A 27,729-nucleotide genomic window follows, 5' to 3' on the forward strand; every position below is an offset into this window, starting at 1 on the left:
GCAAAACAGTTCTCACCTCTCCCTGCTGCGGCGATACCTTCCTGGCTCTTTATCAGCCAGGGAATCAGAAAGGGACTTTCCAGAGCTATAAACATGTGAGCTGAAGAGATGGAATGAACCCCTATGCAAATGAGTTTTGATTCCCTTCTCTTTATAAAGTTAAAATGTTTTTGAGAGAGAAACAGACCCTCCGGAATGTGGGTGTCCGAGATGGTTACCTTGGACTGGCTGTATCTTTCTCCCGTCTGTCTGTCTGTCTGCCTTTCTTTCTGCCTGTCTGTCTTTCCATTGTAGAGAACAAAGCGGAGTGACGTAAAATAGAAAATAAGAAATGCAAACCTGTGGTGGCTGAAGAGGAGGAAGGAAAATGAAAGAGAAAAAGCTGAAGAGTGGGAAAAAGATAAAATAAAATGAATTTTGGGGATTCCACTGTGAGTAAGAGCTGAAAAAAATGTAAGCTGATTTATTACATGCTTATCTTCTGCCTGAGAGCCAGAACGCTTTGTATACGTGAAAGGTAACTTGCGCATTAAAGATTGAATCAAAATGCCAAATTCTTCCTCAATTCCTCCAGCTTTAAACCAAAGTAATTCTGTCAGCTTCGATGGATTTACATTTTGTAAACAGCAGCAGAATCAAGATCAAATGTTTTAAGTCATTTTGAGTTATATTTATGCTAAAACGATAAGAAATTTAGAATGACTTTTAAATACTGTTTTGTCAAGGAATCTGCACATTTTGTAATGCTTTCCTTCACTGGGCAGGAAATTTTTTTGCAATTGTCCTTCCAGCTCTGTTATTAATTTTATTCTGAATCCAATGACAATTCAGTAACAAGGGGTGGTGGTAGCGTTATGTGCATTAGTATTTTTCTTGCATTATGATTTATGTATGTTGGGATTTTTCTTTTAAAACTGTATCTTAACCCACTTAAATAACAACTACTTAAACAGGGGGAGGATGTGAGTTAGTTGTTGTATGTATTTTTTAATCTCTCTCCACCAAATGCCACTGATTTTGAAAATACAATGTTTGATTGCAGCTGAGGGGTTTGACTGGCTGTACCTGCTTTTCTTTCACATTGATCTTTTACTTTTTTGAAGATGGTTTATTTATTTTAACTCTATGTGCCCTGAGCTTTTCTTGGCATCTTGGAAAGGTGCAGAGATGGATTTATGGGATCTGCAGGGTAAGGCAGCTCCCATCCCTCTATTAGCCTGATTAGAGTCAGGCAGTTACTCTTTTCTTTTTCAGAATCATTTGCTTGCTGAAAAATGCAGTTTTGAATGAACTAAAATTATTTATAAAGCCCAGCTGAGTGCAGCAAATAGTATCAGGTAATATTTTAATAATTAAGCCTTATTTTTTTTATTTTAAAATACTGTTTTCATTTTCTCAATTGCCATAGTTTTGGTGCAGACCATTGTTGGGACCAACTATATTTCACAGTCATCTGGGAGAATGTTGAGATTTTATTTTCTGTGGGAAGTGGTGATGAAAATGTGAATTATTTTGATGATAAAATGTATACTTTTATGTCTTTTTATTGGTCAAATGAAACACATTATCCATCTTTTCCCATAACTAAAAAGGAAAGGAGAAAAGTCAATCTTCATCATTGAAATAGATTTTGTGTATGATTTTTGAACCAATTCCCTAATGTTGTAAGCAAGGCTTGAGCTGTTCTCTTTTCTGCAGCTTTTCAGGTATCCATATTTCATCTCATTTTGCTGTGGGGATGGGGCTTCGCAGGTGCTTACACCAGTTTTGTTGTTGGATAAGCAGGTCTCGGGGGCAGCGGGAGGTTGAGGATTGCTGTGATGGCAGGACAAGGGCTTGCAGTGGGGGCTCTATGGCAAGAAAGAGGTTTCAAATATGTCAATGCATACCTGTGAGCTTCTTGGGGGGATTCATTAAGGAGAAGTCTGAAAAAATTGATTCAAAGCTGCATTTAATCCTTTAGTGGATACTGGATATCCGAGTCCTGCTGGCAAATCTAGTGATCTTATGCTGAAAGTCTGTACCTTCATCAAAGAACGTCTTTGCTTTTCACTGTAATCATTACATCTAATCAACATACATGACTAAATATTCTAGATGTCACTGTGTTGAGTTTAAATAGTGCCTGAAATTATTTTCTTTAAGATCAGATCTGATGAGCTCAAGGGGAACAAGATCTAAAATCCCGAATAGGAGGCGAGCGTATCCTGGAGGAGGGGAGCGCCAGGTCCCCACAGGCTGTGTCCGCGTTCCTCAGCCTTTCCTAAGAGACCCCTTTGAAACAAAAATCCTGGATCATTTTGTGGGCAGGAAAAGGAGCTGTCTGCACCTGCAGCATCCCGAGGCTGGCGCCCAGCTCTGCCCCCAGCACTACAGCATCGCTGCCGGCGGGCCGGGATGCAGGGGCAGTTTTTCATCTTCTCGGTGAGGCTGCTCATGTACCAGTTTCTGGTGGCTGACAGCAGTGGGCCACAGGCTGAGTAGTGCCGTCCAAATAGCTTGCAGTGATTAGGGTGCCTTAACTGGGTCACAATTCATTGCTCTCATGCTATTCTATTAACTGTCATGTACCTTTGTCTGAATTAGCTATGGCCAGTTTCCACAGCATTTGAGCTGTTTCGTTATTCTGATGTTACACTGGTTCATTTCAGTGAGTTAATATTGAAACAGGCCATGTATGTATTGGAAGTTTGCTATTCATTGACTACTATATTTTCAGTAAATACAGTATAGTTACAATATAGAATATAAATACAGTAATCTTTATATTTCAAATATTTATATGTTGAACCTATTTGAAGAAAAAACCCTCTGCTTTCTAATTGGTTACTAACATTACAGTTATTACAGAATAATCTCCTTGCTGGATGATCATCACATTCCTTTTTTAAATAATGGGATGGTTATAAAAAGGTGATTAATTAATGCTTGCCTTTTTGTTTTTAACTGCTTGTACAGAGCCTAACTGTTCTGAGTTAATAATATATAGTATAGTAGTTTTGTAGTGACAAATACTGTAAATATATGTATACTTTTGGCAGTTGACATATCGCCAGTTCTTTTGAATGTTTAAAAATGTGGAAATAGGAAGGGAGCAAGAAATAGCCATCTACTTTTTTCCTTTTTATATTTTCCCTCTCTTCCTATATTTTTGGTTGCTTAGACCACATCTGGAATGTATGGATGGATGAGTCATTTTGAGCTCATTGCCTTCCACTACATTTACCAGGAGCTGGTTCAGCTGTACATCTCATCTCACCCCCCACCTGCCAGTTCACAGGGTGTCACCTCCAGCATCTGCCATGGGTTTGGCGACCAGATGTCCCAACCAAGGGAGGAGACATTGCTGGGTGTGGAGTCAGCTCCGTGGTCCAAGAGGCAGGCCTTTTCCTGCTGCCTTCTTATTAGCCAGCTCCTGTGAACCTTCGTGTTTGTTCAGAGGGAAAATTTATCGCTGGAATGATAAAGAACAGATAGAGATGGATTTTCACAGAGCTGTAAGGGCTTGTAACTTCTCAGTTCTTACTACCCTGATTAGCATGCTGAAAACTGGCTTTCCAGCTGTCCCTCTTGTTTCTCAAAACATCTGGGCACTGTTAATACAGCTGTTACTGCAGTCGTTTCAACACGCAAAATACGTGTTTTAGACTGTTTACATTCTTCTACACTGTGTTTCATCCTGTCATCTAAGAATATGTATATAAAAAAAAATTATGGAGCCCATAAATATTTTTATTTCTTTTCACTACGAAAGACTTGCTGAAATTTCCCCCAGGCATGTGACCTATTCTGGCTTACTGAGAGTACAACTGAAACTATACTGTATTGTAACTATACTGTGAGTATATGCTGTAGAGACTACTAAAAATAATACTCTTTGTTATTATTACTGATGGCCAGAACTTTAAAAATATATGAAATAACATTTTCATTGTGCAGTTTTCCATATTATTATTTTAGCTAACTGCAATGTATGTATATATGGCCAACTAGGTGTAAAAATATATTTTTCCTAGTTATTTATGCCTGGTATGTATTTTGCCATGTATTTTTTCTTTAAATTAGTGAAAAAATACGAAAACCATGGGTAAAAAATGAAATGGAATATGCAATCATTTTATACTTCATGAAGGAAAATGGTCTGTTGCACAAAGTACTGTGTTGTTGGAAAATGTGATTAAAATGGAGACAACAGAATTGAACCTTCAGATAAGCAGAGTGGAATAATTCTACGGGAGAGGAAATTGAATGTTTGTTATTTGTGATATAGGCATTGGCAGTAGAAATATAACTACCACTTGAAATTAAAAATGCATCCAGGAAATAACTGGGAGTTTCAGAAAGCATATTGGGAACAAATGCACTTGCTTCTGCCAAGCTCAAAATATATGGTTGGGCTAATACCAATTCACCATGAGTTGTGATTTTGTTTTTTTTTTTTTTTCAAATACAAATTAACTGTTCCAGATTTTTTTAAAAACCTTATTTTTTTTCTGTTGTTTTTAATTTATGGTGAGAGGACAATGAAAGTGTCTGTGTAGTTTCAAGAATGAAGTCACTATGGGCCTGATGCATTTGACATCTTGAAAGGTTCAGGAGAAGGAACAGGCAGTTCTCACCTGACATTGCTGATGTTCTTACTGGTGTGGTGAGAGCTCGGGACGTTTCCTTGGAGTAGAGTGTGCTTAACACCAACGTATCTACATCTGATACGAACTGCTGGGTACTGGCAGAGTTTAGCTAGCAAGAGCAAAGCTTGGGGGTGCTTTTTCTTTAAACTTTGGTCTTGGATTTTTCAGTGGCAAACACGATTTTTGCACACCCCAGAAAGATTAATATCTTCTCTGCATGTGAGCACTCTTTGCCTGTAAATGTGCATACTCGCTTTCCTGAAAGGGATTAATGATATTTGAGGTGTGTTAAGATACTGGCAGTGTTTGCATTGTACCCAAGCAATGGTGTCAAGACTTCCTTGTAGATCAAGAATTCCTAAGCAGACCCGCTCTGCTGTCAGTAGGAGGGATGGAAGGAGACCTGGTCAGTGTAGAAAGGTCTTAACTGTTTTTGATGTGATGCGGTGTAACCCTGAGTGGGGACAAGGCAGGTTGCCCATGTCCAGCACACCATGTAGCTCCTATGGAGCAGTGCATTGGGGAAGAAATACTGTGGAGAGCAAGGGAGGCTGCTTGCCCCAGGCAGAGTGGGGACAGCCTGGCCAGGGGATGCTGCCTCGTGGAAAGGTTCAAGAAAAGTGGGACTTCTGCCCCAGTGTGGCTCTCAGAGCACACAGCCCCGCCTCGACACGGTTTCAACCTGAGGGCTTCTGCTGAGCCCGTGTGCGGCTGCCTCTGGTGCCACCACGGTCCTTTCTGTTTTCCCTCTTTTTTTAATCTCAAGGTCTCCAGAATGACTTCACCTTCCATTTTGCCTCCTTGTTCCGGCTAACCAGATGCCAGTGTAGCTGTGAGATATGTATTTTTCCACTAGCTGTGGGGAAAATGTATTTAACTAAATAAGAGTGAAGAAGATACATTATGCTCCTAATGAAATGTGACCATATTAATATTTTACTTCAAGTTCCCCATTGGTGCTAATTAATTACCACCCATGATGAGCTCATTTGAATGGTATCTGGATTTCATGTGAAGCTGCAGTAGATCATTGACTGGTTAAGAAGCATTAAAATCTCACTCTGGTTGTATGTTCAGACGAACGTTGATGTATTAAAAAGAAAGGTAGTAATGGCAACATAGAGAATAGAAGTATGGGATGATGAGGAAAATGCAGAGAATTTACACATTCCATTAACTTGATGGCTTGAGGATTTTTGTATCCTTTTCCTGTTAAAACATATTTAATTCAAAGGGAAAGTTATGGAAGAATAGTCTTCAGGCACTTAACATTACTTAATCACTCTAAAAAGGTTTGTCTTTTGGTGTAGCAGTACAACTTTATACGATGATTACCTATTAAGTATCTGTCCTGTAGGAATAATTAATTCTGGTGTTATAAGATCTCCAAGCTATGAGGTACTTAGTGACCTTGCTGGAATAGGAAAAAATAATATTTTTTTAAGAAGCAGATTTATGGCCTGTTGAAAAGATTCACCTCCTCAGTGCTCTTGCAAAGGCAGAACAATATAATTTTATGGGCTGTCTTCTTTGCAAATGCATGAATTTAATCCTTGAGTAAATGAGTTCTCAGGGGGAGGTGGGAACTCCAGGGGTGACACTGAAAGGACAGAGGATGGCACATGTGAAGTTGATAAAGGGTTAAAGCAGAGCATGGCTGAAACTGGTACCATGTCTTTTTGTAAGATCAGAGAGAACTAATGTACTGCAACAATACTAAACTCAGCAGGCAAATGGAGAGAGTTTGACTGTTTCTCCTACCTAGTTAAAAATCTTCTAAAACCAGCTTGCCTTGAAAATGATTGTGGAATTATGATGGACCAGTCCACGCCTGCCCTGTAGGGATTTCACTAAAACACTGGTAGAGAGCTTGGCCAGGCTGTCCTCCCCAGGGAGACCTTTGGGTCCATCCCAGAGCTTTGGGAGGCAGTGGGGCTGCAGGTTCCCGAGTGTGACAGAGCCACCTTAAAGCACAATCACCTGTGGCCCTGTCCTGGGGACATCTGCTCCCCATGCTCATCTCCTTAGGGGGTGGCAGCTCTGCAGGCGCTTGCCTGGGCGGTGGGTGAGGTGGGCTTATCTTCCCGTGAGCCCAGGGCAGGGGAGCACCCCTGCACGCAGCGCTCACTGCCCTCCTGGCCTGGCTGCGGGCTGCTGCCGTGGGGCCACCAGCAGTGCCTGAGCTGGCCCAGCGCTGCCGCCGGCCCCTTTACTGTGTTTTGTGGAGGGGGATTTAATTTTTTTCCTTGCCATTAGAGTGCCTGGTTGTGCAATGCAAACGAGTGGCCAAGTGAGGTGTCCCCAGCTGTGTGTGCTGAACACACTGGTGCCCCAGGGGTGCCAACTCCTCCTGGGTACCCTGTAGAAACATGGAGCACTTAACACAGGGGACTGTCCCCGGGGCTTGGCACATCCATCCTTTATTCTTCCCGACCCTTTCTCTGCTTTACCGTGTCTTGTTTTCATTGATGGTTGTTTGATTTTCTATTTTTTTTCCTGCCTGAGACTGGAAGAGTGATTACCACAGAAGGGCAGGGCTGCTGGCAAATGTCTTGCTAAATGTCAGCAACGTTCTTCTTAGCAACGTTCTTCTTAGCAAGCAGTACTCCAGTGACCAGGCAGAAAAATCAGACAAGCAAAATTTATTGCTATGGTATTGTATTCCATAATTACAGATAAAGTTGCATATTATTTGAGGACCTTAACAAGAAGTTACTTTTGTTAACTTTGTTAATTTTTCTTTCCTGTAATAGAAGACTTACAGAGTCAACCGACAGATCTGTGGGAATGAACGGGACTGTGGGCACCACAAGAGAGTTACTTTGCAAAACGTTTGTTCAGGGGTTTGCCTCCCAGCAAGAGAAATAGTTAAAGAAGCATATTTTTAATTTCTGTTGATTGGCTGACTGGTTCTACAGCCTAAGAAAACAATTAGAGCCGTGAAGACATGGGCACGCTGTTGGATGCCACAGCAGCAGAGCTGCTGGAAATCCTGCCAAGCAATACGCTCGGCCTGGAGCCTCCGCTGGGCTGGCTGCGTGTGTCACTAATTTAGCTGAAAAAGTGGCACTGGATGTTATCAAGAATCATTCATTGCAGTTTTCTCAGATATTTGTTGTTCATTTGAGACAAAGGTTTTAGAGATAAATTTAAGAGCTGTTCCTAGTTAAATTAAATGATTTAGAAAAACAGATAGTAATTGCCCAGGGACAGGCTATAAAAAGAACCAGGATTTCCCAACCATGCAGTGCTGGCTGCACAATTACTGGTACCCCTGTCCTCAGCTGGACAGTGAGCTTTGACTTTCTGCTAGGGACAAGCAAAATTTTGATTATAATAAGCTGGGCTTTTTCTAGTCAAAATAAATGGAAATATTCTGCAGTTTTAAATCAAATTACTTTCCCAGGCAAAAGCTAGAAACTCCTCGATGCTTTCTAATTTTCACTCAACATTTTTATTTCAAAACAATTTATAGTTATTTATAATTTAAGAAAAGCAGTACTAAACCAAAGTAATTAATTATCTTTGAACCATTCTGTTAAGTACATTTACTTAAATTTAGTTATTAAGGCTAAAAGATTTAATCTGGAATCTCCTTGACCTCCAAATATTTTATTACAGATCAAATATTTCTTTTCATCAAACCCAAAAGGGAATTTTTTGTGATACCTCGTCTCAATGGAACATAAAGAAATATGTTTTAAATGGTCCAAATAAATCTGATATTTTTTTATAATTAAACCAGCACTGTTTATACATGGTGTTGTGCAGACATAACATCTAATTTACAGATGCATGCATCATCCAGCATTTTATCCCTTCTGTTTTTTCTCAAAAATTCCAAGTTTGGGGTATGCAGTTTAATGAGACTTGTGACTTCTCTCAGGCTTGTAAGAAGCGACGAGGTGTTTCCTGTCTCAAATGTCAACTTTGATCTTCAATGTGTTTGAACAGTGTTGATCTGTAGTCCAGTGCTCCTGCCTTTGGGTGAGATTGTCACCCTGGGATGAGGTTGTCACATCAGACCAAGTTGTGTCAGGACACAACCATACAGCTGTAATACTGTTTGCCTTTTCACCACTCAGATTCTGACAACTCTGAAAGGCTGTACCAGTGTCACTTTTCCTTCTTTTGAGCTTCTGGATGGATTATTCTGTTAACAAAGATTGCTGTGCAGCTCTGTAAGATTTTACCTCCATGTCTGTGTCATTGTACTAGAAAAAAAAAAAAGGAAGGAAATTTATACCTTACCTCTTTGAAATTCTCAAAAGCTTCCAGAAAAGTGCAAAATGTTATACTGTTATACTCTTTGGATATAAATGTCATTTTTTTATTACTAAGAATTCTGCTGTGTGTTAGGGCACATTCTGTCTATGTGTGTGGGCACTTCTGGTGCCAAAAGAAAACAAAAAATAGCCTATTTTTCAGTATATATGTCCTTGGGCTATTAGTCTGTGTCTGACCTACAGTCTGGGTAGAATTGTTTTGGCTGCAGTGAAGGTTTCACTCTTGTGTTTTACAGCACCTGGACGGCGGCCAGGCACTGGAGAGAGCGAGCAGGAGTATGAGACACCACTGTGCGTCAGGACAGCCTTAAAATGAATGTCGTGTATTCTCAGCTTTGAGAACTGAATTCCATGGGTTGTAATTGAATTCGCTGTCAGACCCATGGGGCTCAGTTCTTCAGCTTGGATATTTCTGTCTTCACATACACAGGAGATCAAAGAAGCACTTGATCATTTGCTGACTCTTCTGGATGGTGATAGCAGCAAGTAGGAGAGAAAGAATAACTGATGTGAATCATTTTAACAGGGAGGTTTCATTGCAGAAGCCTGGCTCTCTCATGTTAAATAGCTATACAGTGATCGAATCTTTTCTCAGCTGATAGGTTCTGTGTTGCTGCTTGCTGTTTAATTCACTCTGTTCTTTCAGTTTTATCAAGGTTACATATAAATCCCTGAGATACTGTTGGTTGAATGATGGATTCCAAATATTGCAAAGTGGTGCAATGCTCCTAACGACAGCTGTGGTGAGCTACACTAGAACAGTGACACCCTCATCCTCCCCAGGCTGAACACCAAGTTTGCCAGCTGACAATCTGCTGTAACCTCCTCTGTCTGCTAACACTGCTGCACAGTTATTGTTTCTTTTGCCTCTGTCTTATGCCAAATACCCATTTTCAGAAAAAAAAAAAAAAAAAAAAAAAAAAGAACCCAAAAAATCTCTGTTGTGACTGTAAAGAATATGTATTTGTACCAGCCACTGGCACCCTTGCATAAACACAGATTTGCTTTCCTGAAGATGATAATGTGCTCCCAAAGTGTTTGGATTAGGGAGATTCTAGTGTAATCAGCGATGGCAATGTATGTGCTCAGCAGCACAAGCTTCCCCTTATAGGGGGATTCATTTAAGTCACAGCCTGATGTTTATTTTTCTTGAAGGATGTATGTTTGAATTTTTCATGCAAGCATCAGGAAAATAATATTTGTGGTCTTTAGGAAGAGTTATAATTACCAATGAGCTTTCTACCTCTTTCCTGCAATGATAATACCTTCCTAAATTACATTTTTCCAAATCAGTAAAGTGGATCATGCACTGATCTTATCCCCATGGTGCAATGCACTTAAAATCACAGAAATATTAAAATCCCACAGGTGCAGGAGCAGCGTGTTCAGCTAAGTAGCTTAAAACTGTCATATGCCTTTTATTCTGAAAATGTATTTACACTAAAAATAATCAGATATAATCACTGTTGCCTGTGGATACAGATGTACCTTCATATTGATGTGCTTTTCATATAAATTATGCTAGGGGTTGAAGAGTTTCTTTGTGGTTGTCTGAAATGTATCAAGCTCATCAGTCTAGAGATTATAGTTCTTGGAAGAGCTCACCAGTTCCACCAGCTCCTGCTGCAGGAATATCCAGGAGTGAGAAATGCACAAAGCAAAGGAAGATATTGAAGTTTAATTTTTTTCATTTCCTCTATCATCCCTGCCAGAAAGAGGAAATGAAATTTCAGGTCAGAGTTAGCAAAATCTGCAAAAGAAGAGAGGGTGAGGGAACAGTTTTACAGGATATCTGATGCAGACAGCACAGTGGATGTTAGATGGCTGAAGGCGCAGAACTCAACCCGCTCCCTTCACTATGAAGCCCAGCTTCCAGGTAGTGATGTAGCAGAGAAGACGATGTGTGTACAGTGGTAACCACACGAGACCACGGACGAAATCAAGATGGTTTTTGATACAGGAGTCTTTGCAGTCCCATCTCTAAGGGCAGTCCTCAAAATGCAGCGTAAGTAATGCTTTTTTTCTCAAAAGTCTACGGTAAGTCATGAAATAATAATAGCACTATTGATGTTATCGCAAATTAAACTTCAGTAGGTAAAACATGGAGGTGTTAACAAGTCATCATCGTGTGACAGGACAGATAACAGGGCTATTCTGATAATGGCTCATGCCTGCAATCGCAGGAGAGCTGGGGGGGTTCCTGTGGTGCGATAGAGCTGTGCATGTGTACCCCCAGGTTCCTCACTCCCTACACATTCGTACACCAGGTTACCACACCTTTGGTGAACTGCAAATGGGACATACTGCCAAATAGTTGGTGGCTACGTCTGCATGACCCTGAACCTCCCCAAGTACCGTGGGCTGCCAGTGTCTAGGTGGAAGTCATGAAACTTCTGCCGAGCTCTTGAACTCCAGCTCTCCATGAATGTTTAGCTTGCATGTGGGAAAACAGTCACACAGCCCATGTGTAATGAAAAAGCAGTTGGCACTTGTGCCTTGAGCAAGCATATATTCTGGTCATAGCTGTTCACGTGAAAAAAGGTGAAGGAAAGAGCTGTTCCCAGAATTTGTTATTCTCAAGCCTTTTTTCTCTCAAAACAGCCTAGGTGCTTTCTGTGCTCTACAATTGCTGCTGGGCGAGAGAGAGCAGATTAAAACGATTAAGCACAGAGCTATTTTGAAAGCAGAAGCAGGCCTGCCTCTCAGCCCCGCAGTGACCGACCACTCAGAGTGCTCTTTCTCTGCTACAGGCTGCACAGTCACTTTCAAACCTTGCTTGCCTGGGGTGACAAGGCATCTTCTTTTTGGATATTCTTGGGATCTTTAAGCCAGATATGTTTTCAAGTCCCAGACTGTCCTACTGACAGTGCTGTGTCTTTCCGGCTGAATAGGATGTATTTTTAGCATGCGGTTTCAAACCGATGTACCTTCTTTCTGCCTGATGCTGCTGCCCTGCAGTATACACGTGTATTCTGCTTCTGTGTAACCAGGGCAGTGCTCAGGCTGCCCCAGCGCAGCTCTCAGCCCAGCCAGCCTGCATGGGGATACGTGCCTCTTGGCACACCGGGTAATGCAGTCTCACACTGCCAAAGGTAAAGCGACTCGGTGACTCATTTCCCAACACTCTGTCAGACGTACAGCCCGTTAGGTGTATTGACTGATACAAGTCCTTGCTGAATTAACCAGCTTTCACAAGCACTAGAAGTGAAAGCATCACAACTCCGATGGCTGTGTCTCTTCTGAAGGATTTTCTCATCTCCTGTTCCCTGACTTAAAAAACTGAACCCTTTAATCTGATCCTCTAAATATTTCATTTCAGAGTGAAATTCTGATTTTTCATTGTACTTTTTTTTCCTCTTGGCAGAATCGTTCCAGTGAATTCAGCTATATTTGATAGTGCTGCTGTAGATTTGAAACTCGATTTTGGGGCAAATAAAGCATATGCTAAAAAGATACACCCTCTCTATATGTTTTTCAAGCTGATCTGTGCCACCTCCTGGTGCTTATTCACAGGTCTTACTGTTTATCTTGTTCTGAATAAACCAATGGGCTTAGTTCCCCTGGCACAGGTCTGGCAGAGCTGCAGGGCTACCTTCATTTTGCAGATGAATAAACTGAGAGTCAAAACACTTAAAATGGAGAAGCAGCCCTGAATTCTGTTGCATGCTTGTTGTTCTTCACTTGTGGCTTTCTGCTTACTATTCACAACAAATAAATGAGGACAAACACCTACACCCTTCGTCTTCTGATGTGAATGTGCCCCAGTGTCACCCACTGCCACTGTTTGTGCGCTTTGCTGCCTCCCCCTCCCTTTGCTGATATTTTGTCCCCACTTCTTGCTCCTTTATGCCTCTCTTGGGCACCTCCCTTCTGGGTTTTTTTTTTTGGCTTTTCTCCCCTGTATATTCTGGGATTTTTTATTTTCTTTTAGCTAATCCCCCAGGACTTTTTGCTCCCTGCTTCAGGATAGTGTTTGAATCTGGCGAAAAAAACCAAACCTCATGAGTGCTGGAGGGGCTTGTGCTCTACTTCAGAAACAGAATGGAAATAAATGGCAAAGCAACACAGAGCGTGGAGTGGACAGAGGCAGAGAGAGAGGAGCTGCCGCAGCACCAGGTCTGCAGGTGTTTGATGTTTTGCATTGCAGGTAAGCTGAGAAAGGTGCCCTGTGGCATGAAGCACTGCTCCCTTTTGCTGCTTCCCACCCATCATCTTCCCCTTAAGCCTCTGCATTTCTTTATACTATGTGTGCCTTGTCCAGTGAATGCCAATGAGGTGGTAGTGCAAACTGCAGACAGACATTTATTCTCAGCAAATGTTCTTAGGCCTTTTCAAACGAGTGGCTGCGCATTGCACACTCCTGCAGAGCCGGCTCTATGCGTGCTGCCCTTTGGTACCCCAAGACAAGACAGCTGTTGCCAACTATGCCTCATCTTTTTGGCTAGTATCCCTTTTTGCTTCCAGGAAAATGATGAGTTTATGTCAGGTTCAGTAATCCTGATGTCTGCACCGCTGAGAGAAATAGCACTTTAATGTGAGCATGAGTGTGCATGTGTATATATGGAAACTACCGCTTTGACAAGCTTCTCATCTGCCTTGGAAAAGAAACAGCAGGGCTTAAAAGCTGTGGAGTCACAATATGCTGACTAAGGTCACTAGTTTTCAGTGACTCACAATCTGTTTTTCTGGCAGCCAAACCATACAGCAGGTTGTGCTTTTTTTAATCTTCTGTTTCTTTCCTTTAAAAAAGCTATACATCAGAAAAGTTAATACCTAAAGATATCCTGGAAGGTCTGTCCCTTTGACAAGATACATACACTCTGTTCACTGGCATCCCTCCCTCATGCTGCTGTACCAGCCAATTTTTGTACTAGGAAAGAAACATTTAAAATTTACATTAGTTATTTTGAAAGATATTTGCTAGGTTGTCTTTCTGGTAGTCATCCTTATTTCCCATTTTCTGACCATTCCTTGCTGAAGCAGGCTGTGCCATTCTCTCACTGAGGCACTGAGATGTTTCTGTCTCCGTTAAGTATCTAAAATAAGGGAACTTCCACTGTTTTTTTATTTTCTGTGTTAAAGATAGGACTTACATTGCCTCAGCTCTCATGTATCACGGAATCATAGAACGGTTTGGGTTGGGTTGGAAGAGACCCTGAAGATCAGCTAGTTCCAACCCCCCTGCTGTGGGCAGAGAACTTCCACTAGACCAGGTTGCTCAAAGTCTGATCCAGCCTGTCCTTGAATGTTTCTTTGAATACTTGGAATTAGTTAGAAGAATCTGCCAATATAAGGGTTTTTTTACTTCATTTTCTATTTTTTTAAGGTTTTCTCTGACTTTCCTTTGCTTTTTTTTCCTTTCTCTTTTGCCCTGCAAATTTTTTTTTGTCTACTACCTCTCAAAAAAAGTATTGATTTTGGAACAAATAAACACAGCCATGGGGGAAGGAAGCTGTTTCATTTCAAGATGTGAAGGAAATTTTAAAATCAGATTTGAAATAAAAATACGTTGCCCAGAAGATTCGTCTGTGTGGATCAATATCTGTTGCTTGCCTGCAACCTCCGCTGCTGTGCGGGCGATGGCAGAGCAGCACAAGCCTTCCTGCATCGCTGCCCAAGTACTGAGAGCTCACACAGTGCTGGCAGCATTTGCTGGGATGCTGCCAAATAAATGAAGAGCAATATTTTCTTCAAAAAGCAGAAAGCGTATTGAAAGTTTATATGCTGTGTTTGTGAAAATCTCGGAGTCAGTTGATTAGGAGCTTGAAGTTGGTCGGACTCCTTCCAGCTTCTCCACTTCACCCTCGTTTCTGCGTGATACTGCAGCTGCTCTGATGAAAAACAGTTATTTAAAAATTTGCTTGTAGCTATGGCAACCTTCATGCACTGTATTTCAATGGAAACTCTAAAACAGCAACAGAAGTTTCTTAATAGGATATTTAAGAAGATTTTAGCCTTTGTACATTTTAAAATGAGAAAATATTCAATTTTTAAAGGGTAGTTATCAAAATCACGGTAATTTTGGAACTGCATTTTTGTTGTGAGTGCTGCTGCTTAGGTGTGGGGTGTGTGTAGGTTTTTATTGTTTTTTAAATCTGGTGTGTGTGTTCTGTTTTATTTAAGATTCCTCTGTTTGCTTTAACTCTTCAAAACCTGAGACCCGGAGCACTTTCCAAATAGCTGCTCCTGCTGCCTGTGCCTGGCCTCCTGCTTTCTCTAGCCAACGACTGGTTTTGTAGCGCCATGGTAGAGTGACAGGGCGACCAGTTGTGTTGGGACCAGGCTGGTGGGGCTGGAGCATTGCCAGGGTGATTTATTTAGCCCTTTGCCCACACAGTTGCCAGATGTCTGTCTGCTTCAAGACAAGCAAATATATGTGCTTGCAGTTGTGTTATTTAGTGCCTCAATAATATTTCCATGTTTCTTTCCAAGGGCAGAATCTTTCATGGTGCACACAGTTTATCTAGGTACAGCCACAGTAGGTTTTAACCTCACAGACAACTCAGCGTGCTAGCTGCACCTCAGAAGGGTTAAATTTACAAAGCTGCTCTTTTTCTTTTATTTTCCTCCCTCTTTCTCTGGGTATTCACACCTTCAAAATCATGAGGATAAAATTAAGGAAGCCTTGCTGAGACCTACGCTCTGCTGCCCTAAACCCCCTCAAGCTGTGATGATATGTTCTGGTGCCTCCGAAGTGTGGATTAAGTCTAATTAATGCTGTTCCTTAATCAATGGTTTTGACACAAATGCATCGAAGGGATTTATGTAATTACAGCTGAAACAGCAAGGGCTTTTTGTGAGGAAGCTCCCAGTGCTGTGGTGGGGAAGTTTGCTCCTAGTGACGGGGTTTTGGCGTCCAGATGCTGCAGCTGTGGGACTGCCCCATCGATCTTGGTTTTTTGTTTGCTTGGGCAGGTTTGAAGCTACTGGTTTGCACTGGAACATGCCTGAGATGTGAACAGGCACATTCCTCAGGTAGCACAAGTTGTTATAACAGAGTATTGGCACCTTTTATCCCTACCAACAGAACTATTCCTGACCCACACAGCGAAATGTTCTTTTTTGGAAATGCCTCACAAGAGGTTATAATGAGCCAGCTGATGAGGTGTTATCGGTGTATGCAAAGAGGATTTTTGTATTTCTTTATTCTAATGTGTAGAAAAGAAAAAAAAAAGATCACATTCCTCACAATACATCTAAGAGAAAATATGAGAGGGATACGAAACATTCAGGACCCTCTGGCCCTCCCATTCTGCACTGCAGATGGCTGACTTTGTCTCCATCTTCTTCCCAGCACAATGGACATCATCTGTGTGCCATGTCTATTAGTGTGATCAGACAAGACAGGCGAGGACACAGAAGAATATACACCTATTCGATAGGCAGGGCTCTAGAAGGGGAATTGCACTACTGCAAAAGAGATTGAATTAAATGATGAAACTTTGCAGTCCACTGACTGTGCTAAACCAGCTACATTTTATTCAGAGTGGTGAATCTGTAATGGAGATTGGAAACACTGCCAAAGAGGCTGGAATTACATCTGTATTGGAATGGGAAGTTTCTGGTTCAATAAGAAATCAGAAGGATCAAAGAAAATTCGGCTGGGCAGGATCTTTAGAAATCCTCTAGTGTAGATCATGCAATGTGCTGAGAGGCATTAATATGTACCAGGGAGATGCAAGGCTTAGGTTTAGGGCTAGATCTAGGCTTTAGCAGTTTTGCGTTGTAAAATTTCCCTGTCACAATACCTCATATCAAAGGGTTTGCACAGCCCTGTGTACTTTGGCACAGAAGTGCAGGCACAGGAGTGAGCAGAGCTGCCCGTCCTTCGCTGAGTACCAGCGAGATCCTCTGTAAACCAGTGCAACATGAAAGAGGCTGGGACACAGGGCTGCAGAGAACATGATCCGGTCACGTCTGTCCTCTCTTCTATGGGACCTTATGCAGGGAATAACTTGGTCAGCCCTGAGGATTAAGGCTCTTCTGCCTTTTTTGGGAAGCACAAGATGCAGTATGCAGACACACAGGGCCTCATGCATTGCCATCTGTATGCTGAGGATACAGCAGAAGCAATGCCAAACTGTGGATTAAAATAGCATTAACACCATCTAGTTCGGGACATTGCACTGAAGCAGTTGTACCGTGAGCCAAATCTTTCTGACAAAAGAGAAAACATTACCTTCAGTTTGCATAGAGGCAGTCAAGAAGCTATGTCAGAAGCTATAGCGTACCTTGTTTTGTTTTTCTGGTTTGTTGGTTTTAAAGTCAAATTGGTTGTTTTCAGCAGCTGGCAAAAGTGAACACAATAAGAAGGCCAAAGACAGGGAATGATGTTGGGGTATTTTGCTTCAGTAGGACCTGTGCCCTTTGTAAGTTAACTTGTAGCTGGCTATCCACCCTTGCTCACATTTCATTTTAATGGGGATTTTCTCAGTTTTTATGATGAAAAGATGTAGACAGATCTAACTCTTTTCAGCAATTCAGTGCTTTTAGCTGCAAAGCCATAATGGAATGAAAAGTGTAATTTGGAAAGGAACCAACAATATTTGTTTTATTCTGTAGTTTCCCACTGAAAAAAAATGAGGTGGCTTTTCCCCCCACTATTCAAAACACAGAAAGAAATTCTAACAACAGCTCACAACTGGAAGGAATTAACCAAGTGAAGACATGAGCTACAACTTGTGAAAGCTGTTTTCAAAAAGTGTTTGAAGGATCCACTGAATCACTGCACCGCCTCATTCCTCACCGGGCTGTGCTGCTGCTGGAGCCGCTCACAGCTGCCTGCATTGCTCTGACCTGCTCCTGCAGGCTACTCAGACTGAAACTAATGTACAAATATTTACAGGAGCCTTTAAAAATCCGCCTTTCATCCATCTGACTTCCTTGTTTCAGATGTAATGCGATGCTTCCACCATATCTAATTCTTCTCTTATTTGACAGAGTTTTAAGACCTATTATGCTCCATCATTTCACAGGAGCTCTCCAGTAAAATCTAGGGGGTTGGTAACTTTGAAATTTGTCTCTATAGTTGTCTTAGTTAGCATTTAAAGTTTAATTATTCCATCCTGGCTAGACACACAGCAAGCTCTGGCCTTATATTTCTACTGTTTCATTTTACTTTCCTTCAGGGATTTCTGTCTTGCAGCTTGCATTCACAGGGAAAAAGAAAAAGTGCTCTGAAGTTCTGGTTAAATAAAACCATCTTGTTCTGAGGTCCAAGAAATCTTGTGATAAAGCCTAGTTCTCTGATGTGAACTCCTCCAGATTGGCTGAGAAACTGAAAACGTGTATATTTATTTGAGCAGAACAAATATTTATAGGAGCCTTGGAAGCCCTGGCTCCTGCCAGCTGGAGCCTTCCAGGTGGGTTGGCCCTTGCCTGTGCGGGTGGGAGCGGGGCAGAGACGGGGGAGAATTAACGCATTTAAACACATTTAATATTTTTGGGCTTTTCCTCTTCCTCAGAACAGCAAGCGAAATTGTGAAGCTCGTTTTACCCATTAGAGGGCAGAAATGTAACAGCAAAGAGTGTGCAAAGAGTCACACAGCGAAGCGGGGCCCCTCAGTGAACCCTGCGCAATCTGGATGGGGATCTGTGGTAATGTGCCCCTGGGGAAGGCAAGAGAACGGAAAAGGGTGCAAACTGGAATGGGGTTATATAATGAAACAAGTGTCTGTTGAGCATTTTTAGCAGGGAAAATCAGAGGATAAACCTTTGCCAGTTGACTTGATAGAAATTGTGAAAGAGGAGGTGCTTCTTCTCAAAATATTAGTTTTGTCAAAGATTTCATAGGTGGTATTGGAACAAGGGGTGAAGTCAGTATGAGGATGCTCCCAAACCCATTACTTACACTGACTTGCACTGGGAATTTGTCTCATTCCTTTCCTGGCCTCTGCAGGAGAAGAAATCCAGTGATCCCTGGCTTGTTTAATCAAAATATCTCTGCAATTGCCTTTGCTTCAGGGATTGTCTGTTTGCACAGAAGATTGCTCATCTGAATCTCAGAAACATTTGCTTCATCTCCTTCCCTCTTCGCCGAAGACGCCTGGTTTGCAGCAGCGTGTAGCTCCCCTCCACAAACAAGACTGCAGAACTACTTGGGAAGCCAAACACAGCTCTCCAGATTTATTAAAATGCATTGCTTGCTTTCTGTCATCAGTGTTGATGTCGGTAAGAACAACAGGGCGAACACCTTAATAGGCAAGCCGAGAGCCTCTGTAGTGTTTATCTCACACACATGCAAAGTTTGAATGTGGCTCAGCTATTGCATTACAGGCAATGGTGGTATTAGTTTTGAATGGTGTTGGAATTAAGTACAACTGTGCCCAGGTAGAAGCCTAGATAGCTGTTGAGCTTGGTACTGAGCTGCAGAGCCAGTTGCCTCCAGGGCTGCAGTCTGAACCCAGACCCATCCTTACGGATGCAGGTCTCTGGGGCAGTGTTGCAGCAGAAGAAAGCTTTCAGCTGGCTCAGACTGGACACAGAGGCTGTGACCTGTCACCCTGGAGGTATGGAGTGCTGTGAGGGCTGCTACTGTGCATCTGCCACTCTCCATCCACACTGATGAAATAAAAGAGAAAGAAGCAGCTCTTCAGGTGCTTTGCTAGGAGAGCATATTACAGAAATAGAAACAATTCACCCGGCACTGCCCTCCCGTGGGTAAAGCCGCCTTTCCACAATGCACAACAGCACAAAAAAATGCTCCTTATCCACTCACAGGAGAATAGTCTTCTCTGATGCCAGTACAGCAGAGCTGCTCCAATTAGTTAATAATTTTAATGGTAGGGGTATTTTTTTGGATCTGAAAAGCTGTGGCCACTGTCCAAATTGTCTAGGTCTTTTTAATGTGAATACATATTACAAATATACAACAGAGAGATAAAAAGCCTCACTGAATAGCTGTAGAAAGAGGCTGAAGGACAGTGTTGAATTGCTGAAATAAAAATACATCAGTGGATGCAGATGGATCTCACCTGTGAGAATCGAAGTCCCTTTTGTCTGAATATCTAGTTGTGACCAGCTGGGGTTTGCATCCCATCTCAAAAGATAGAGCTATTTGTTTAAAATGCTTAACCTTTTTTTTAAGAGTTGCTTCAGTAATGACTCATGGAGGAGACTGCAGTGAATTGAATCACTACTCAAATTATCTGCTGTGTGAAGAATTTAGTTGCAGAAAAAAGGTTAGTGAAAAACCTCTAAGGTCTAAGGTGATCACAGACCAAACTGCTGTAATCCTTTTGACTTGCCAAATGCTGCACTTGGCTCAGCCTCACTGCCGATGGCATTTTCCATTGCCAGATTGTTCTACTTTTCTTTGGTTTATGTTGGTATTGCCCAATGTCCGTATATAGGGTAACTCAATGTTTCCATTCAGTGCTTTTGTGTGTAAAATGTGTTAATCTGTTCTAAGCAGAAGAGCATCTTCTGTAAGCTGATATTTTGGCACCTCCTTTGGTCAGTAGTTATTTCGATTTCCCTGAGACGTTTGAAGGGGAAACATGTCCTGGCACAGAAAGCAGAACTGCAGAAGCCCCACTGCTAAAAGGCACTGAGGTATCTTCAGCTGGTGGGATCCTTCCATCAAAGATGTCCAGGCCTACATAGACATGCTGGAATTGTGGTGGTAACCTTGTAGACACGATTTCCTGTGTCAAGGAAGGTACTTTGTTCCTCACAGGTCAAGGGCTGTATCAGAAAGGTGAGGACTTTCTGAGGAGGTTGAAGTTTTAGTCTTTAAGGACAACCGACTATGGAGAATCTGGTCCTAAGGATGGCAAGGGGCTAAGGTCCAACCAGGGATGTCTGTGAGCAGTCTCAGCAGAGGCTATCTAAGATATCAGTGACTCAATTTGTAGGCAGAGCTGCCTGGCACAGCCATGGCCTGCAGCCCCCTGCCCACCGCTGCCGACAGGGCTGTCTCACTGCTGTATCTCATCAGCTTTCCTTGCTCATCATTGACTGAGTGTTGATTCAAACCAGGGGGAGTCTTGCAGCTCCAAAGTAACCATGTGGAGAGATCAAGCATTTCATGGGAATCTGAGTAACCTGTTGGATGGCGAGGGAGGGGATGACAAAACCTCGATTTCCCACAGTGAGTGATGAAATAATTACATCGTAACTGACAAAGCCGACGATTTTAAAGAGGATAAATTTCCCAAGGGCTATACTAAGATGACAAGCTTTCAGCTCTGCTGTATCATTTACTGCTCTTCCTTGTGCTGATTTTTTATAGTGGTTTTTATAGTGGTTTCTGTGGAGAAACTGGCTTCTCAGCAAAATTCATGAGGCAGAATGAGACCCTCAGATGGGGTCTGGGATTTCATCACAGAGCTTTTCATATATTTCAAAAAGCATATTAATGTTAGGAGAGCACATTTATCACATACCTACTAGTTTGCTTCCTAGCCCACACCACAAAATTTTCACCCAGGGATTCTTGCAGTGCTCTCAGGAGTTATTGGCAGAAGCATCTCCCTGGATCTAAAGCAGAATATGCAATTTAATGTGACCGAAGTTTAAAGAATGCTTCTCTTCTTTCTAATACAAATTATTTGTGAAGAATTATCACTACTGCTAGCATTAGAATACAAGCGCAACAACTTAGACCTGGCAACCTTTAATAGCTGTGCATATGTAGTCTCTTTGCTTTGTGACCCAGGAGAACAGTTTACTAATATTCCTCTTAAAGACTTAGTGTTTGTGTTGGGTTTCCTGTAAATTCATAGTGTTTCATTTACAGCCAAGCTGCAACAAAACCCACAGAAAGATTAGGAAGCCTTGCACGTAGATACAGAAAATGCAGTCACAAGACTGCTAAATAGAAATTGCTCTATCTTTAAATGATCACGAGCTGTCAGCTGGTCCTTTGTTTGGATTATTATAGACACACATAAAACATTTGATTGAATGCTCAAGTTTTCACCAGCTAGCATCCAGACGGATGTCTGATAAAATAACAAACACACCCGACTCCACCCCTCCTCAAAATCCCCTTCCTGCTTCTGCTGAATTCCTCCTTGTATTGAAGCCAGTATTTCATGGACTGAATTGGACAAAGCAAGCAAACAATCTCCTTTGCATTGATTTCCAAATCAAATAACTGTTGATCGCATCAATATTCCCAGCCAATTCTACAGTCTCAGAGGGCAGCTTTCTGGCTCAAACAAGCTCCTCTGTATGGATGCCATAGGGTGCTCTCTGTGTGCCACCCGGATTTGCTATTAATTATTGTTCAAAACATTCAGGTCTGATTCTCTCACCTCTTTCTTTCCCCTTTCCTCTCATGCAGCAAGAAATAGAAATACTATTATTTGCTTGACACCGGATTTCTAACCTCTCTCAGTGTTGTGGAGGGGGGCAGCTGACTAGTGCTAAAATACAGATCCAGGGCACCACTGGCTTGCCTGTAAGAAACCACAATCCCTCAGCCACTGGGAAGCGTGGCAGACATTTCAGTGTGCTGAGCTACTAATTTCTGGGGCTAACCTCTGCTTTTTTGTGATACAACTCTGATGAGGGGTGTGACAGCTTAAGGGGTATGAGAGCCTGTGTCCTCTGGCTGTGCTGACTGTGGAGCAGAATCCTGCTCCTACAGACATCTGTCCAAGGGATTAATTTCAAATTCATGTGCATCTCTATGTTCAGTGAGATGCCTCTCATGCTTTGAACTAAGTGTGTGCCTGTGCTTTGGGAGGATGGCAATCAGGGCAGAAGCAGTGGAGTTGCGGTCTGGCCATGTCAGGGGCAGCACTGATGTTGGCAGCCCAATGCTGGGGGGACCGGGGGAACTCAGCTCTTGTCCCCCCAAACAGCTCTGCCCGAGGTCAGGTCTCACTGCAGGCGGTGATCAACTCTTTCTCTCCATTGCCTAAGATGGAGCAGAAAGGAAGAAAATGTGGCAGACTCAAACATGACTGTTTCCAGCAACAACGAGAAACCCCAGCAGTGTGCACACACAGGCAAAGAACCACACACACAGAGTGTGGTTCAGTGCAGAGGAGCCTGTCTGAGACTGGATTAATGGTCAGTCTCATGAGACCAGATTAACAGTCAGTCTGAAAAGGAGAGGATGAGTCTTGAAGACCAAAATACCTTCTTCTGGTCACACTAGGTTTACAGGAACTCTGTGCATGTGTGGGCATGGCTGTTTGCGAAAGCATATGCTGCCCATTTGACAAGTAATATACCCTGTCGGATAAGCAGGACTATATCTGTAGAATCTATTAGGAATGGCAAATTAATTAAAAGTGTGAACTAATTAACCTCCCTGTTCTCTGTCTCTTCTTTTGGCAGGACAGCAAGGCTCATCCTGCCATAAATCCTGCAGCTGCCTGCACTGTGTCCCAGGCAGCCCCAGGTTTGTTAATGACCCACGTGCTGTCCCTGTATGTCTGGGGACCGAGGTGCCTTCTGCTTAATGAGGCCACTGACAGTTTGGCGATGCTTGCTGTAAAGGTCTTCTCCCCTGTGTCCGTACTCAAATTGTCTGTGGACTGGTTTTCATATGGCCTTAGGCCAGTGTGTGAGCTGTAGAGCAGAGGCTGAGATGGGAACAGGGTTTTGCGGGGTCTCTGTCTTAGAATTGGAAACCTGATGAGGTGAAGACCCCTCTAGAAAGAGAAACAAACTTCTCTTAAGATGGTTGAACTGAATTGAGAGAGTATTGGTGTAACGTACAGACCTTTGAACTATCCTTTAGCAGAGTAGGCTTTGCATACCCTCAAGGAGGCTTTAGCCAAGGGGAAACTGAGGCTAACTTCACATCTGCTGTGGTTAACCTGCCACAGACCACTGCATCCTCTGCGAACAGCAGAGGCTGCGCACGAGGCGTTGAGCACAGCACGAGGCTCTGCAGCGGCTGCACAACCAGCCCACGTCAGCGCTACAGGTGGCACTACCCCGTGAGAACGAGTCTTTATTCTCTTGCTGTCACATTTTCTACTCACTTGTAAATCAACTTGCCATGTTCTCTCATTATAACGTTTTACTCCTCCGAAAGTTGCTGTTTGCACAGTGGCATGTGTACAATGCTATTTCCCCCCTCTGAATAATCATTTTCATAATCTGAAACTGAAAAGAAAACCCAAACAACTACCATGGAAGAAAGGAAAATTCTCACAGAATGAATCTCCATAGACTCAGTTAAATTTCCCCATAAATGTATATTACTTCTGTAGCTTCCTATGAAGGCAGCAGTGAGGAGAATGATTCTGCTCAGTTTTTACCTACTGACCCTACCAAATACTTTCCTCAGCATGCTATTAGAGGTGCCACAGAGCTGATGCATTTGCTATTTTCTGTTAAATAGAGCTGATATTCAAACCGAGTGATGTCTCTTGTCACAAACATAATTTCATCCTTCTACCACACTTGCCAAGAACAACGCAGCGGCCTTGCTGTTAGATACCGTGCTTGGTTCATTACTTTAAAATATGTTAGCACTTTGTTTATAATGGGTTTGATGTGTTAAACAATGTAGGTGCTGAATTTTTAATGGTAACAATAAGGTATTTATTTTATTTGTGTTTGAAGAAGGAGCAGGAAGCACAAGTACCTTGTAAGAAAGCTTGTTTATTGTGTGACTACGTCCAGTTTTGCAGCCATGCCAAATCACGCCAGCACCATTTTCTGAGCTGACCCTGAAGCTGTTGCAATGACTACAGGTGATTTGTCATTTACAGGTGTTATAAAAAGTACTTTAGGGGCTCTTGCAGCTTGTGAATGAGTTTTACCTTTATCCTCACAGTTCAGCAGAGAGGGTCTGGCCAGCTGTAGGGTCTAAGCTGCAACAAGAGGGAGAAAATCTCTCCTGTGCTCAAAGCACCTTTAAATCTGTGGCAGAGATATATCTTGTGTGGGTGCTAAGTTTGACATAGGCATGGGTTGGAATTTCAGGAACATGTGGCCATTGGCACCAGCTCCCATATTACCTTCTGGTCTTTGAGTGCTTTGTTCAGGTCTGATGTGTCTAATTCTTAGTGAGATTGAAACCCCACCAAGAGTCCTGAAATCATCCTGCAAGGAGCAGAGCATGAACTGCAGCAGGGCAGCAGGGAAGGGACCAGCTGTGGGTCCTCACAGCGTGGAGCAGCTCACAGCATCCCTTGCTGCCAAGGGTCTGTGCTGGGTGGCTTCTTACTGAGGAGTCTGAAGGCAGTCAGTGATAAATATAATTATGGGTTGCTGGATGCATTGTGGGAGAAGCACGGTGGCATCCATGCCCAGGGTGGGCTTCAGCTCGCCCTGCATGGCTGCTGCACCTTCTCCTTGTGTCCCAGCCCCACATCAGCCCCTTTCCCCAGGGCAACTGCACATTCCTGTTGATGTGTCCACAAAGAACTTAACTGGTCTTTCCCCTGCTTGGAAAAAAAGTTAAGAGGCTGCACAAAATTTCCATTCTGCAACAGGAATGTGGGGGTTCCCCTGGGCAGGACTCCCCAGTGGCGTGTGGGGAAGAGAGGCAACATTATAAGGAAGGACTATTTGAGAGTATTTTTGCAAGAAAAACAGAAATATTTTAATTTTAAAGCCTTGTGCACAAAATTTGGCTTCCTCTGAAACTGGAAATTGTCTCACAGCAACATATGCTAATTCATTAGATGAATTTCATTCATTGAAATGCGAACTAGAGTAATTTCTTCCTACTTTTGAATGCAAATTGCAATTCAGCCTTAACTATGGTGGTATTCCCATTACACAGGGCTGCAGAATGTCATATTTACTTTGCTCTTGCTTTTAACTTAGCAAAATCTTTTCTCAATAAGCTTCATCTCCACCCAGAGCAGTCTGTTGTGCTGTTCCTCGCATTGCAGTTTTGCACTGAGGGGTTGGCTCAGCCTCTCCAAGTAACAGCACCACCATGCCATGAGTGTCCTGGACACCTGGAGGGACCACATGGTGACTTACAGTTCCCTTCTTGTCTCATTCCTGGTGGGAACTGGGTCTGTCTAACCTGCAGCAGTCTAACACAGAGCAGGAATCTGCTGAGGCATAGCCAATATCTGGCTTGTTTTCACTTTGATTTAAATGAGCAATTAGTTAATAAATAGAGGAATTTTTGTTTCATTCTAGTTTGCAACTTGGATTAATGATTCTTCAGCAAAAATAAACTACCCAAATAATAACATCTTTATATTCTCAAGGCTTCTCTTTGGGCTGCTTATGAAAATGCTGCATAACCTCATTCAGTACTGAACTCACACTCATATGAGCATCATAACCATTGAAAGAAACAAGAGGAATAGCAAGAGGGAGACACAGAGGGGGAGAGAATGAAGTCTGCTTCCCCCTATGCATTTGATAGTTTCTTAAATACTGTTTTGATAGCTTTCTTCTGCTCACAATAGACTTGCCTGTGTATTTATGTGTGTTATTCTCTCTTTATGAAGCTAATGACTGCCTGAAATCATTCACTGAAAGTAATTGTTTGGACATCCCTCTATGTATTTTAAAAGGTGATAAAGTATAAGGTTTTCATTACTGTTCAGCTCACATGTGGCATCAACCCCAGCCCGTGTCTGGCAAGCCAAGTCAATAGCCTCACTCTATATTCCACCCACATATTTTCCTTTCCTGAGCTTATTCTGTCTGACTTGATGCTGCTGGGTGGGGTTGTCACAGGAGGAGCTGTGTGCAGCAGAGAACGCTCTGGTTTGGAGCGGGGAGCTCATGTGAGGAATTAAAACTCCTGTTGTGACAGAGATGGCAACAAAAGCAGAAAACTCCCTTGTGCAGAAGGAAGAAAGTCTTTGTGACAACTGAGACGTTCAGAGCTGATACGTGCATATCGAGCAGTGACTTTCACACTAATTTCCAAAGTGCTGCTAATGTCAGCCTAGGTCAGGTCTTGAAGTTTTTTTGCCAAAGCCTGCCTGGCCGGGTTGCGTTCCACTGCTGCGGCTGGCTGACGGGATTTGTTCCCATCTATACTTTAGCATAATGGACACACAAGTTACAGTGAGAAGAAGACAAATCTCCTTTAATGCCCTCCCACCCCATTCCAAAATCCTTGGGATTTTGTGTGCCAATTGCACATAACAAGGAAAACCAACTCAAGGTTCTCCATGTTAGGGCCAGCAGAGTCGTATGATCTGTCAGGCAGTGTGAGCTGCCCATTGAACAATGTAATTTCCCTACCATATAAAATCACTGCTGCACCCTCCCACGGCTGTCACCTGTCTCCAAAGGGCCATTATTGCCCAGTCTATAGGTGCTTGAGGTAAGCAAATATCTCAAGCTGAGAAAGCTGGTATTGATACATTATAATAAAATCCTTCAACCTTAAAATTGCTTATGGTAAAAAGCTCCAGTTTGTAGATGGCCCTGTCTAACAGACCAAACCATATCAGGAGCTTAGGAATAAACCTGGCATACACTTGCGTGACTGTTTATAGGGTGAGGGAAGACTGGCACAACATACAAAGAAGCTGTGTTTGAAGGAAAGGCATTTTAACAGTCTTAATCTTCACCTTTCAGTATTTAAGTCACAGTGCAGCTTCCTGCCATTCTTAGAGCAATTAAAATGCAATTACTTTTTCATCTTTATTTCAGTTCTTGAATAATTAAAGCCTCTTTACATCAAGAGTGATCCATAAAGGAAGGCATTCTGCGTGTGAAAAGCCACGAAGGGTGGGAGACTTTGGGGTGTGACAGTCAGCAGCTGATCAACTGAGGCTGGCAGTGCTACAGTAAGCTTCCTCCTTTGCACAGCTCTACAGGATCATGGAAAGAGGCCAATTGCTGGATTTCTGTACTTTATCTTGATTAAATGGCTGTTTCAATTTGGTATTCACTCCTTTCATATTTGTAATCAC

General features: G+C 42.5%; 1 long non-coding RNA gene across 15 annotated transcripts in view; it reads left to right on the forward strand.

Annotated features, from left to right (window-relative positions):
• The window catches only part of LOC110359630 (uncharacterized), a 35,467-nt gene that overhangs the window by 1,410 nt on the left and 6,328 nt on the right, over positions 1–27,729 (forward strand). Inside the window, exons 1-3 of one of the 15 annotated variants that reach the window (XR_010466174.1) lie at positions 4–20,097; positions 23,210–23,273; positions 27,467–27,603. This is a non-coding gene — a long non-coding RNA (uncharacterized LOC110359630). Of the gene's footprint in view, positions 1–3; positions 27,604–27,729 lie in introns of those variants that run through there. The other 14 variants (XR_010466176.1, XR_010466180.1, XR_010466184.1 and 11 more) reach the window with 14 other exon arrangements.

The sequence above is a fragment of the Columba livia genome, chromosome 14 (genome assembly GCF_036013475.1).
Source record: "Columba livia isolate bColLiv1 breed racing homer chromosome 14, bColLiv1.pat.W.v2, whole genome shotgun sequence".
Classification (NCBI taxonomy): domain Eukaryota; kingdom Metazoa; phylum Chordata; class Aves; order Columbiformes; family Columbidae; genus Columba; species Columba livia.